Consider the following 14915-nt stretch of genomic DNA (forward strand, 5'->3'; position numbering starts at 1 on the left):
GAGAACAAGTTCTCATTTACAATTGCGATCTGGCCAAGATAAAGCAAAGCAGTTTGACACATACAACAATGCAGAGTTACACATGGAGTAAAACAAACACAGTCAATAATACAGTAGAAAAATGAGTCTATATACAATGTGAGCAAATGAGGTGAGATTAGTTGAACAAAGTAGGTTCCAAATATGCTCCCCTTTTCACCACACTGTCTGTGTAAAGGGACCGTTTCAGGTCATCAGTGATTTGCACGCTGAGAAACTTCACCCTCTCCACTGGGGCCCCATTGATGTGGATGTGGCCATGCTGTCTACTGTAGTCCACGATTGGCTCTTTCATTTTGTTGACGTTGAGTGAGAGGTTATTTTGTTGGGACCACTCCTCCAAGGCACTCACCACCTCCCTGTAGACTGTCTTCGTTGTTGGTAATTAGGCCTACCACTGTTGTCAGCAAACTTGATGATTAAGTTGGAGACGTGCGTGGCACCACAGTCATGGGTGAACAAGAAGTATAGGAGGGGACTGAGCACGCACCCTTGTGGGTCCCCCATGTTGAGATCAGCGTTGGGGAGGTGTTGCTTACATTCCTCTTGGGGTCATCCCATCAGGAAGTCCTGGACCCAGTTGCACAGCGAGATGTTCAGGCCCTGAGCTTAGTGATGAGCTTGGAGGGCACTATGGTGTTGAAGGCTGAGCTGTAGTCAATGAACATCATTCTTTCATAGGTATTTCTCTTGTCCAGGTGGGATTGTGCAATGGTGATTGCGTCGTCCGTGGATCTGTTGGGGCTGTATGAAAATTGTAGTGGGTCTAGGGTGTCGGGTAAGGTGGTAATATGGTCCTTTTAATTAGCCTCTCAAAGCACTTCAAGGTTACAAAAGTGAATGCTATGGGGCGATAGTCATTTAGTTCAGTAACCTTCACTTTCTTGGTTACAGGAAAGATGGTAGACACCTTGATGCAAGTGGGGACAACCGACGGGGATAGTGGGAGATTTTAATATGTCCTCAAACACTCCAGCCAGCTGGTCTGCGCATGCTCTGAGGACACTGCTTGGGATGCTGTCTGGCCTGGCAGCCAGAAGGTGTTTAGATTGTCTGTCTGGAAGTGAGGCGTCAATTTCCACGAAGTGGCTGGCTTTCCCTTTGTATTCTGTCTACAGTCCCTACAAGTTGTTCAGGTTTTGAGTGAAATAAAGGATCTTGCAGGCTCCTTCTGGTGGGGCGTATGGCTGCTCTATCAACACGGTACAACATTCCTGTGCACCATCCCTATCTGATGGAATGTGAATACGAGTGGGTGGTATGCACTTAAGGTTTGTTGTCTGAAATTGAAAAATCTATTTGGTGTTCTATTCTTTTCTTTGTTGTTTTCTGCTTCCCTCCCTTCGCCCCTTCACCCCCCTCCCCCCTCCCTTCCACCCTTCCCGGTTTCGTACCTCTCTGGGCATCCTGTTCAGCATGTTTAATTTGGGCATTCCTTTCCTTTGCTCGCAGACAAAACAATCCAAGAACTCTCAGAGCGAACCACAGCCCCCTCCTTATCCACTTCCCTGCTAATCACTCACAGGAAATGGGCTCCCATGCAAACTAGCTCCAGCGCAGAAAGAACCCTGCATGTATTTTAATGAAAGAACCCTGCATGTATTTTAATGCCCTGAAATGTTGCGCTAAGGAAATTGAACGCGAGCTCTCCCCCCGCTCACTTTCTCTCTCACTTTCTCTCTCCCTTGCTTTCTCCCTTGCTCTCTCCCTTGCTCTCTCCCTTGCTCTCTCCCTTGCTCTCTCTGTCGTTACATAGCTGTCTGGCTTTCAATCTTTTCTTTATATACATTTTCCCCCCCATATTGTTTTGACCGATCTAGCCTTTTTCTTCATCTATTTCTATTTCTTTCATAATTGTAGCTCAAACCTCACAGGTTCAATCCTCTGGCTTTCTGATATCCTGTATCCTATCACTGTTACCATCACTCCATGCCAGAGGCCATCCATAACATTCCCCGACTGGCATGTAAAACGCAACTTCTGTTACATCTGTCATGGGCTGATTTAATTTGGACTCCAGAGATCTGCCCTTTACCAGTAAGAACAAGAGGGTACTAATCCAGAAAGATTTGATCACATGATATCAACAAATATGTCTCCTGGTTTAAGCTAAAACTGTTCAGTGTCAGATGACCGATGAACTAGGAGAGGTCATTTTATAATGGCCACCCACAAACTACATGAGGTATATTCGTTGTTACGTGTAAATTCTCTGATATGTGATTTGCTGCTCTGTACTCGGGAACACAGTACGACGAGATTAGAAACCAGCTCGCTGTGCCAGCTTGCTCTGAAGGAGGTAGGGGTAGCAGGGTTTGCACGTTTGGTAGTTATTGGTACCAGCCGTGACAATATTTGGGTCAAATCTCTACCCAAAGGACTCACGCCAGGTGGGTCAGAGGGTTTGGCTGGTTTGATGTGCACTGGGAAGTGTGTGAGTGTGTGTGTGTGTGTGGGAAAGACGAGGTGCTTAGAAATATACACAACGGTAGAGGGCTTTATCAGCCTGGATTTGACTTGTGTTGTTAAGTTCTTCAAGGCGGCTCAATGTTGTTTATTAAAGGTCCCAAACTGGGGTGCTGCTAGCTCTGTACACCGTGCTGCTAGCTCTGTACACCGTGCTGCTAGCTCTGTACACCGTGCTGCTAGCTCTGTACACCGTGCTGCTAGCTCTGTACACCGTGCTGCTAGCTCTGTACACCGTGCTGCTAGTGGTCGTAGTTTAAATTGTAAACATCATGATAATAGTCCCTGCTATTCAACTGACCTAGAGGATCCATGTCTATGAGTGTAAAGGTAGCAAGGCCCGTTGAGCCCCACAACTTGGAGTCAACGTTGAGACAACGCTGTGTGGTCATTTGTGTGTTTGCTGGGCTCCTTGTGACAAACGGACCTGATGCATTACCTTACAGTTAAACAGAATGTCCAGTATGCCATTATTCTGTTTGTTTATTCAATGACTACTGTGTGACAGCTCATGAATATACCATGAGCTGCCCAATACTAAGGGTTTATCCTTGAATTAGCAACATCCTTGCAGCGAAGGGTGTACTGGAATAGTCCTGCTGTAGGCACGGTGGGGGTATACATTAAATAAGTATGTCTGCAGTTACCAGTGTACTGTAGAGGGGAGGAGGGGGGGTCCTCCTGTTTCAGGCTCTCTTTCGTCTGTCTGTGATAACTTGTGTTCCTTCAATCTTTCCTCTCTTCTCACTGCCATATTTTCCTTTTATACGTCACTATAGGGATGATTCCCCCTCTTCCCCACTTGAAAATCCATACCAGATATATAGTCTTAACGGTGGATTCTTTGTGCTTAATGAAACACATGGAATGCTACTGCACAAAACCGGTTCATGTGTCAGAAGAAAGAAACAAAATATCTTCTGTGGCAACCCGTGTTTGAGAGGAGAAGTAGTGCTCGACGTAGGGCCAGAATGGAATGAATGGAGCACTGTTGTTGAGCCAGGCCAGCCAAAAACGATTGTCTGGTCATGCATGAGACAATTGCTGAGCAACGAAATGTGGTACATATCTGGCCGACTTCTCAGTCCTCAGACCACCTCTTGTCAATGGCTACATTGGCTACATTGACAGACAGCACAATGCTGATAATTTGCCCAGATCAATTGGGCTACCTGTGTAAACACAGGTAAGATGCCTTCGTATGAGCGGTTCTTTTTACCATGATCCCATTGTCAGTTGACTACCAAGCACAACAATGGTGAAAGGATGCTATGAATCATTACTATGGTAGAATGTGAGAAACTCATAATGGTTTGCCCTGTGTGTGTTCTCCCTCAGGTTATAGGGCTTGTGGATCAAGCTCCATGGTGAAACCACCTGGAGACAGAGGCCTTGTTTACCAGCTTCTTAGCACCCAAATAAGCAGCAGGTAAATTGTCTGTGTCAAGACTGTACACTTAAGATTACAGTATCTACATCCTAGTTCCTGTATTTGTTCAGTGTGTGTGTGTGTGTTTGTCAAGACTGTCTTTCCATACCCTTACCGGATCTACATCGGTAGAGATTGTATTTTTGTGTGCGTGTGCGCACTGTGCCCAAATGTTTGTGTATTGGCACTCCTGTGCCCATATGTGTGCGGCAAATTAGTTTTTTCGTCCAGCTGCTCAGTTGGAAGAGTTGGAAGAGGAAACGCAGTGTGAATTTGGTAGGAAGGTTCCGGATTCCAAGGCCGGTTCTTACCTCTGAACCCTTTGTAAGCCTGTTTCCTGGCGGGCCTGGACAGTGTTGCACTAAAGCCGGCGTTGTGCTTCCTTCCCTATACCCTTAGGTCAGCGAGGAGCGGCACACACACAGTGCAGGGTTTCCAGGTCAAATACACACAGCCCAAAGACCACTCAGAACCCACAAGGCCTGAAAACTGTTGCAACAGTTATCCAAACCTTTTCTCATAACGTTATCGAGCTCATTTAGAAGCAAAATTCGGTTTTCCATCAATTTATTGCGAGCTATAATAAATAAATCCCTTTTGGCCTTGTACATAACTCTAGATAAATCCGACAGGAGGGTTTGTGATGAAAGTTGGAAAGAGGATCTCAATCTCTGTGCAAGAAACACTTGGACGAACTTAGAAAAACTACTGTTAGGAGGCTATTTTGTGGCAATTTTGCCGTTATGTGCCAGATGTTAAGACTACAAAGTACAAACTGCTATAAATGGCCTATTTGCGAGATTGACTTTTAATAGACTACTAAATTTGGGTTTATGATTGTAATTAAACGTTGCCATGGTTTGCTTAGCTAGATGCAGGTAGCCTATGTATATTATTTTATTTGTTTATTTAAAAAATACAACTGCTAATGCTATGTATGTTTTTTTTCTTCTGAAAAATAGTGGCCTATATCTAATTTCAGATAGCTTACAGTAGCCAAGGCAAGATGTAGTAGGTAAGCTGAATGATTAGGCAGCTTGCTTAGTTCAAATTGGTAGACTAATTTATCGAGGTAAGAAGTGCTTGTGTTTCCCAATAGCCTGCTGGAATAAGCTACTGAGGATGGGTGTAATTTTAGTCAATGAATTATATATTAATAATATGTACAGTACCATTTTTCAGGGCTTTTTCTTGATTTGTTTGACTGTTTTCTACATTTTAGAATTATAGTGACTACATCAAAGCTAGGAAATAACACATGGAGTCATGTAATAACAGAAAAGTGTTAAACAAATCAAAATATTTTAAATATGAGATTCTTCAAAATAGCCACAATTTGCCTTGATTACAGCTTTTCACACTCTTGGCATTCTCTCAACCAGATTCATGAGGTAGTCACCTGGAATGCAGTTCAATTTCATTTGTGGAATTTATTTCCTCTTTAATGCTTTTGAGCCAATCAGTTGTGACAAGGTAGGGGTGGTACACAGAAAATATACCTATTTGGTAAAAGATCAAGTCCATATTATGGCAAGAACAGCTCAAATAAGCAAAAAGGAATGACAGTCCCTTACTGTAAGACATGAAGGTCAGTCAATATGGAAAATTTCAAGACCTTTGGAAGTTTCTTCAAGGGCAGTTACAAAAACCATCAAGGGCTATGATGTAACTGGCTCGCATGAGGACCGCCACAGGAAAGGAAGACCCAGAGTTACCTCTGCCTCGAAGTTCATTCGAGTTAACTGCACCTCAGATTGCAGCACAAATAAATGTTTCACAGAGTTCAAGTAACAGACACATCAACTGTTCAGAGGAGACTGCGTGAATCAGGCCTTCATGGTCGAATTGCTGCAAAGAAACCACTGCTAAACGACACCAATAAGAAAAAGACTTGCTTGGGTCAAGAAACACGAGCCACTAAAATTAGACCGGTGGAAATCTGTCCTTTTGGTCCGAGTCCAAATTTGAGATGTTTGGTTCCAACCGCTGTGTCTTTGTGAGATGCAGAGTAGGTAAACAGATGATCTCCGCATGTGTGGTTCCCACCGTGAAGCATGGAGGAGGGGGTGTGGGGGTGCTTTGCTGTCTGATTCATTTAGTATTCAAGGCACACTTAACCAGCATGGTTACCACAGCATTCTGCAGCGATTACGCCATCCCATCTGGTTTGTGCTTAGTGGGAGTGTCATTTGTTTTTCAACAGGACAATGACCCAACACCTCCAGGCTGTGTAAGGGCTATTTGACCAAGAAGGAGAGTGATGGAGTGCTGCATCAGATGACCTGGCCTCTACAATCACCCAACCTCAACCCAATTGAAATGGTTTGGGATGAGTTGGACCACACAGTGAAGGAAAAGCAGCCAACAAGTGCTCAGCATATGTGGGAACTCCTTCAAGACTGTTGGAAAAGCATTCCAGGTGAAGCTGGTTGAGAGAATGCCAAGCGTTTGCAAAGCTGTCAAGGCAAAGGGCGACTACTTTGAGGAATCTCCAAACTAAAATATATTTAGATTTGTTTAACTTTTTTGTTGTTGTTGGTTACTACATGATTCCATATGTTTTATTTCATGGTTTTGATGTCTTCACTGTTATTCTACAATGGCAACCCTGGTGCAGAGTTACACAGACGCTCACACACGGAGTGCCAGCTCACACGGTTGCCCTCAATAACACCCTCCCAGTAATGTGCTCTCTCTGTAAAACTTACTCAGTACTGTGAAAAGCCACAGAAAATGTGTCACTGACTGTCCAAGTCAACTCAGGCTGCGGGCACCGTCTGCTTCAGCATGCTAATAACTTTGGATAGTATCTATGAACACTTATCTATGGAGAGTGGTACATTTAAGCAATTTGGCAAGAGGGGGTGTGGTATATGGCCAATATAGCACGGATTAGGACTGATAAAAATACCTGTGATTTACGGTCTGATATACCACTGCTGTCAGCATTCAGGCCTCAGTGGGTTGTTGTCATGGTAAAGGAGGTAGACTGTATTGTTGTAAATACTGCATATACAGAAGTTTGAGAAGAGACTAATATGAATATGCTATGCTGTATCATATCTCCCAGTGGTAGTGCCTAGAGCTACTGTATCCATTCCAAACATACAGCTACTGTCACTCTGTGACAGTAATGAGTCAGTCAACAAACCAGACGTATTTATGGGTCTTTCTGTCTCTGTAGACTCAAGTAGCAGGCACATACACTGTAAGATGAATCCTCCACCTTCTCACTCTGTATAGTTCCATCCCTGTCCTCCGTTTATCACCATGGGTTTATTCCTTTGTGTCTTTTTTAAATACTGCTGCATTATAAGGTAAGAGAAAGGGGAGGGGGAATGAGGCACCAGTCTCTGCTCTGTGACAAAGCTACACCGGGCGGTGTGATGTCTATTCCTCTGACTGCAGGCTGGATGTACCTCCATCCACCACCCAACCTCTTCTGTTTATCCTAAACAACATTACATTACTCCCACTCTGTTTCTCTCTCTCCTCTTATCACTTCTACTGCCTCACTTTCTCCATTTCTCTCTTTTTTTTATTTCTCTGCCACCCCCACTCTGTGTCTCTAGCCTGTGATGATGATGATGATGATGATGATAAGTGCTGGAGAGTGCTGCATTCCAGCTGCATTGTTCCGGTCTGGCAAAGCCCTACTCATCATTCTGTGGGCTCACTCCCCATCACTTTGTAGCTCTTTCGCTCTCTCTCATACCCTGTCTCTCTCATACCCTGTCTCTCTCATACCCTGTCTCTCTCATACCCCGTCTCTCTCATACCCCGTCTCTCCTACTTAGTTACTCATCCCTCTCTCAGCCTCTCACACAAGAGACGCAGTGAATCTGAAGCTCCCACAGTGCCGTCTTGCAGCCGCTGTGGGTATCTAATGCCAACACTCTGCCAGGCTGTGCCAACCGGAGAGGGCTGGCATCCAGATGGACTGACTGGAGGGAGGGAGAGAGGATGCCCGAGGGCATCTGTTCTGGCTGTTGCTGACACACGAGAGCACACTCACAGACATGCATACTTTCCGTCTACTTGAGAGACACACACACACACACACACCTTCTCAACAGTTGTGCACTGTACTACACTCATGACATGCCCCACAAATGTTCCATAAGAATTCAATCTGGACATTGGTCCCAATCGCCATCTCACTGGGCTCCTACTAGCAGGGGTGGGAAATTCCAGTCCCCGGGGGTCTGATTGGTGTCACAGTTTTGCCCCAGCTAACACACCCGACTCCAATAATCACCTAATCATGATCTTCAGTTTAGAATGGAATTTGATTTAATCAGCTGTGTTTGGTGGCACACTTCCTCCATACCTAACAAATCAGGCCCCTGAGGACTGGAGTCGCCTACCCCTGTTCGAGGGTCCTCTCACTGTCCTATTGTATTGTCCCTGGCTCATGTATTGTGCCGTAACCTTGAACTGGTGGAGTGCTGTTGGGCCTTGGTGCCAGTGTGCATACCCTCCCGGTTTTCTCTGACCTTGAAAGTGGATGGTAGTTAATAGAGGAGAGAGCAGAGATCATTCTTGGATATGGAAAACCAATGGACCGGCTCAGTTTAAGGAATGTATTTATTTGACAGTGGACATTCATCAACAGCATTTGTCTTCGCATTAAGTCCAGGATACTAAGTACCAGTTAGTATTGTTATAGTCCACTTAATTTCTTATTTTTTTTACATTTATAATTGGTTTGGAGTTAATGTTTTATGTGAAAATGCTTGTGTATTTCATTATAGTGGATTTATGCTCCATCTTGTAAGAGACGTGTAATTTTGGAGCTGTGAGTTAGTATCTAGTCTGATTCTATGAGACCTAATGGTATGGAGCTGTGAGTTAGTATCTAGTCTGATTCTATGAGACCTAATGGTATGGATGAGTTTCAGTGCATGCTGTAGCTTGGAGCTTGGCATGTTCATGTATGTGTGTTAATGGTTGTCGGGCAGTCTGTGTGGGGGTAGAGACTGAGTCATAGTTCTAGAGTCTGTTCTACCCCTCACAGACTCTAGAGACTGAGTTATACAGTAGTTCTAGAGAAGGGGGGGAGAGAGGGGAAGTGCTCCCGATTGCTTGCTGCTGACCAAAGTAAACAGTAGGTTGGAGTGGGACACAGTGTCTCTCTGTGTGTGTGTTCACGAATGATCATGTGCATGTATTAGAATGTGCATTATATACAGTCTGTTCCTAGCATCTGTACAATGTGCTCAGACAAGTAGCCAAATGTGAATGACGCAGGACAGGAACATGCTCTGTCTCCCTCCCTCTGCCCATCTGTTCCCACTCAGTGAACCTGCCTGTTGCCTAAGCTCTTCTCTTTTATCTGCCCAAGGCTGCCTGTTTCTGATGACATCATTACTTAGTGAAGGGGAGGGGCGGGACTCACAATGGCTGGCCCATGTCTTTCACAACAGGACTTCCCTCTGATCAACACACTCACGCACCTACATTCCCAACACGTAAATAACCTTTTATTTAACTAGGCAAGTAAGTTCAGAACAAATTCTTATATATAAAGACGGCCTACCCCAGCCAAACCCGGATGACGCTGAGCCCTGTGGGCGAGTAATAAAAAGGTATCTTTATTACTCTGATCATCCTCATTTGTTACAAAGGCTACACACACAAAGGAGCCCTTCTCTAATGAATCATCACACTTCTTCCTTCTCGTAATCCATGACCACGTTTACGTGCACACACATTTTCCATTATTATTCAGGATACTCAAGTATTCTGTGTTTGAGTTGAGGCGTGAACATCCTGTCCTGTTTACAATAACCTGAGAAAGGCTTGTATCCCGGTTATGAGAAATCCGGATAAGATGCCTGGGATATGCTGATCTTAGACGGGATGCTGTGGCAGGTAAACATCCCGTTTACTGTTGTTTTCTACGGTCTGCTCAGGCTCGGTTTCCCATATCATGGGTGTTGTATGACGTTTTCATCTGAATGTCAAACAAATCACATCAAAAAGTAGGCTACCTGCGCAGTTCCATCCACATTAGTTCCATAATTCATTTTCTTGATACTCCATACTGGAACATATAGCCTACTGGCTACTTTCACCTGCTAACTTTCTGCTTATAATTTCTGACATTTGATAGGCTATATGTTTGTCAACTATAGTTACATACATGCAGCTTCTCTTAGGTCATACCTTGTTGTCCCAGAAGACTAAAAAATGTAGTGCTCACCAGAATGTCTTGCGTTGATAGAATGAATTAGCAATGTAGTTACAACTATTAAAGTTGTCTGTGTTATTTAGAGACCGGGGAGAGAACTCAAACTGTTTGACCAGTTTTAAGGAAATGAAAAGCTGAGAATTATGAAACGTTTCTGAAAAGACGACTTCGTCTTGGGTGTATATTTTATGTGGTTGAAATACTGTCTGCTCAGCATCTTGCGTCAGTGTCAAAGATAACACATTACACTAGGATTGGGTGGCATTCAGAGTTTCATATCATACCGTTTTTCTCTCATCTTGTGATTTACTGTGTTACTGGTTTAGTACACAAGGGGTGTAAAAAAAAAAAACAGAAACAAGGCCCCTTCTGTGACGATTTACCAGAATACTAACAAAATGAGCACAAGTAATAGCACATTTTTAGGGAAACTGCTAGCTAAAACACGCAAATGAAAATAAACAAATAGCAGACAGGCAATCCAGCTCATGAAGTTATACATATACAGTACCAGTCAAACGTTTGGATACACCTACTCATTCAAGGGTTTTTCTTTTTACTATTTTCTACATTGTAGAATAATAGTGAAGACCATCAACACTTTGAAATGAAACATGAAATAATGTTGTAACCAAAAATGTGTTAAATAAAAATCTAATTCATATTTTAGATTATTCAAAGTATCCACCCTTTTGCCTTGATGACAGCTGTGTACACTCCTGACATTCTCTCAACCAGCTTCACCTGTAATGCTTTTCTAACAGCCTTGATGCAGTTCCCAGATATGCTGAGCACTTGTTGGCTGCTTTTCCTTCAATCTGTGGTCCAACTCATCCCAAACCATCTCAATTGGGTTGAGGTCGGATGATTGTGGAGGCCAGGTCATCTGATGCCGCAATCCATCACTCTCCTTCTTGGTCAAATAGCCCTTACACAGCCTGGAGGTGTGTTGGATCATTGTACTGTTAAAAAAAACAAATGATAGTCCCACTAAGCCCAAACCAGATGGGATGGCGTATCGCTGCAGAATGCTGTGGTAGCCATGCTGGTTAAGTGTGCCTTGAATTAGAAATAAATCACTGACAGTGTCACCAGCAAAGCACCATCACACCTCCTCAACCACGCTTCATGGTGGGAACCACACATCCGTTCACCTACTCTGCGTCTCACAAAGCCATGGCGATTGGAACCAAAAATCTCAGTTGGACTCATCAGACGAAAGGACAGATTTCCACCGGTCTAGTGTCCATTGCTCGTGTTTCTTGGCCCAACCAAGTCTCTTCTTATTATTGGTGTCCTTTTATTAATGGTTTCTTTGCAGTAATTTGACCATGAAGGCCTGATTCACTCGGTCTCCTCCGAACTGTTGATGTGTCTGTTACTTGAACTCTGAACCATTTATTTGTGTTGCAATTTCTGAGGCTGGTAACTCTAATGAACGTATCCTCTGCAGCAGAGGTAACTCTGGGTCTTCCTTTCCTGTGGTGGTCCTCATGAGAGCCAATATCATCACAGTGCTTGATGGTTCTTGCGACTGCACTTGAAGAAACTTACAACGTTCTTGAAATGTTCCTAATTGGCTGACCTTCATGTCTTAAATTAATGATACTGCCGTTTCTCTTTGGTTATTTGAGCCGTTCTTGCCATAATATGGACGTAGCCCTATTTGGTAAAAGACAATCTTCTGTATACCACCCCTACCTTCTCTCAACTGATTTGGCTTAAACGCATTAAGAAGGAAATTCCACAAATGAACTTTTAACAAGGCACACCTGTTAATTGAAATGCATTCCAGGTGACTACCTCGTGAAGCTGGTTGAGAGAATGTGAAGTGTGCAAAGCTGTCATCAAGATAAATGGTGGCTACTTTGAAGAATTATCAAATTTAAAATGTATTTTGGTTTGTTTAGAGCTTTTTCGTTACTACATGATTCCATATGTGTCGTCTTCATTGTAGAATAGTAAATAAACATAAAGAAAAATCCTTGAATGAGTCGGTGTCCAAACTTTTAACTGGTCCTGTATATACAGTGCATTCAGAAAGTCTAACATGTTTTACCAAATATTCAGACCCCTTCACTTTCTCTTTATTTTGTTACATTACAGCCTTATTCTAACATTAATTTTTTAATATATTTTTTGTCCTCAATCGACACCCAATACCCCATAATGACAAAGCAAAAACAGGGTTCTAGACATTTTTGCAAATGTTTTAAAACAAACTTGTGAAATTTACATAAGCATTCAGACTTTTTACTCAGTACTTTGTGGAAGCACCTGAGGCAGTGATTACAGCCTCGAGTCTTTTTGGGTATGACGTTACAAGCTTGGCACACCTGTATTTGGGGAGATTCTCCCATTCTTCTCTGCAGATCCTCTCAAGTTCTGTCACGTTTGTTTGGGAGCGTCGCTGCACCGGTATTTTCAGGTCTCTCCAGAGATGTTCAATCGGGTTCAAGTCTGGGCTCTGACTGGGCCACTCAAGAACATTGAATACCGAAGCCACTCCTGCTTTGTCTTGGCTGTGTGCTTAGGGTCGTTGTCCTGTTGGAAGGTGAACCTTCACCCCAGTCTGAGGTCCTGAGTGCTCTGGAGCAGGTTTTTATCAAGGATCACTCTGTACTTTGCTCTGTCCATCTTTCCCTCTCCTGCCTAGTCTCCCAGTTCCTGCCGCTGAAAAACATTTCCACAACACCATGCTGCCACCACCATGCTTCACCATTGGGATGGTATTTGCCAAGTGATGAGCGGTGCTAGGTTTCCTCCAGATGTGATGCTTGGCATTCAAGCCAGAGTTCAATCTTGGTTTTGTCAGACCAGAGAATCTTGTTTCTCATGGTCTGAGAGTCCTTTAGGTGCCTTTTGACAGACTCCAAGCGGGCTATCTTGTGCCTTTTTTACTGAGTAATGGCTTCCGTCTTACGACTCTACCATAAAGGCCTGATTGGTGGAGTGCTTCAGAGATGGTTTTCTTTCTGGAAGGTTCTCTCATCTCCACAGAGGAACTCTGGAGCTCTGGCAGAGTAACCATCGGGTTCTTGGTCACCTCCCTGACCAAGGCCCTTCTCTCCCCGATTGCTCAGTTTGGCTGGGCGGCCAGCTCTAGGAAGAGTCTTGGTGGTTCTAAACGTCTTCCATTGAAGAATGATGGAGAACACTGTGTACTTGGTACCCTTCCCCACATCTGTACCTCGACACGTGGATTCCAAGTTGTGGAAACATCTCAAGGATGATCAACGGAAACGGGATGCACCTGAACTAAATTTCAAGTCTCATAGCAAAGGGTCTGAATACTTATGTGAATAAGGTATTTCTGTTAATGATTATTATTTTTATTATTTTTAACATTTGTAAAAATTCTAAATACCAGTTTTCGCTTTCTCATTATGGGGTATCATGTGTACATAAGTAGTTTAATTCATTTTAGAATAAGGCTGTAATGTAACAGTGTGTGTTTGTGTGGGGTTCTTAATACTTTCCAAATGCACTGTACAGTAGGTAGGAGCTTATTAATGCTATTTTTGGTGAGTTTGGACATTTACAAGCAAAATGTAAATGAGACATTGTGCATTGAGACATTGAGGTGGCAGGGTTAGAGCGCTAGACTAGTAACCGGAAGGTTGCAAATTCAAACCCCGAGCCGACAAGGTACAAATCTGTCGTTCTGCCCCTGAACAGGCAGTTAACCCACTGTTCCTAGGCCGTCATTGAAAATAAGAATTTGTTCTTAACTGACTTGCCTAGTTAAATAAAGGTTAAAAAAAAAATAAATAAAAAAATAAAAAATGAACAACATTTTGACGCATGCTTCTCTTAAGGAAGAACAGTACTGACTCTGGAGCAGCATGTGTACACGCTGTGTCTGTTTGGAGTCTGACTCTATGGGCAACAGGCCTGCCTGCTTTGCTCAGGGGGGGGGCTTTGGCCTACAGATAAAGCTCTTTGGATGAGTTAACTTCTCAAACATGGCAGAAAGTTAATATAATGCCCCGTCACCTTATTAATTCAGCCACTTACTTGGATAACTAGCAAGTTACATTGCAAGTTAATTGACTTGTGTGGCTGCTAGCCAAAGAGCATTGCACTTCTATTTTCAGCTGAACGTGCTGCACTAATGTATTTTCTGTGTAGGAAAACTATATTTGCATGTTCTCTATTGAATACAATTCTTGACATTCAATATAAAATTCAATATAAAATGTAACCGGAGTCAATACACAACTGGACTCACCTGCTCCTGTTTTCTCACCAATTATAAACATTTATAAACACATGAGACTGGCTCAGCCATTTGGGGAACTACAGTAAGCTTCATAATGTCAAATGTGACATGTGAAGTGAGGAACACGATCTGCGTTGTCTCCTAACATATTGCACAAGTTGCAGGTATAGCGGCAGGGTAGCCTAGTGGTTAGAGCGTTGGACTAGTAACCGGAAGGTTGCAAGTTCAAACCCCCGAGCTGACAAGGCAAAAATCTGTCGTTCTGCCCCTGAACAGACAGTTAACCCACTAAGCTGTCATTGAAAATAAGACTTTGTTCTTAACTGACTTGCCTAGTTAAATAAAGGTCAATAAATAAAATAAAAAATAAAAGTAGATTACAAATATAAAAATGTATTAGAAACTTAAAAAAATGTTCAGCCTTTTTGACCTTAAAAAAACAAACATCCCATGGCTATTTCCAATAGAACCCAAGCCTACATTACACACACATTTGTATTTTTTCAAGAGATGCTGAAAGAAAGAAATCATATTTTTCCACTCCTGTTCACAAGACAAAATTAACG

At 43.1% G+C, this 14915-nt stretch overlaps 1 protein-coding gene across 2 annotated transcripts in view; it reads left to right on the plus strand.

Annotated features, from left to right (window-relative positions):
* The window catches only part of LOC118362271 (leucine zipper protein 1-like), a 70680-nt gene that overhangs the window by 22438 nt on the left and 33327 nt on the right, over positions 1–14915 (plus strand). Inside the window, exon 2 of one of the 2 annotated variants that reach the window (XM_052485871.1) lies at positions 3844–3934. The exons of the other annotated variant lie outside the window; for it this stretch is intronic. The gene's annotated coding sequence lies outside the window, so the exon portion shown is untranslated. The remainder of the gene's footprint in view (positions 1–3843; positions 3935–14915) is intronic. 2 annotated transcript variants of the gene reach the window in all.

This window comes from Oncorhynchus keta, chromosome 29 (genome assembly GCF_023373465.1).
Source record: "Oncorhynchus keta strain PuntledgeMale-10-30-2019 chromosome 29, Oket_V2, whole genome shotgun sequence".
Classification (NCBI taxonomy): domain Eukaryota; kingdom Metazoa; phylum Chordata; class Actinopteri; order Salmoniformes; family Salmonidae; genus Oncorhynchus; species Oncorhynchus keta.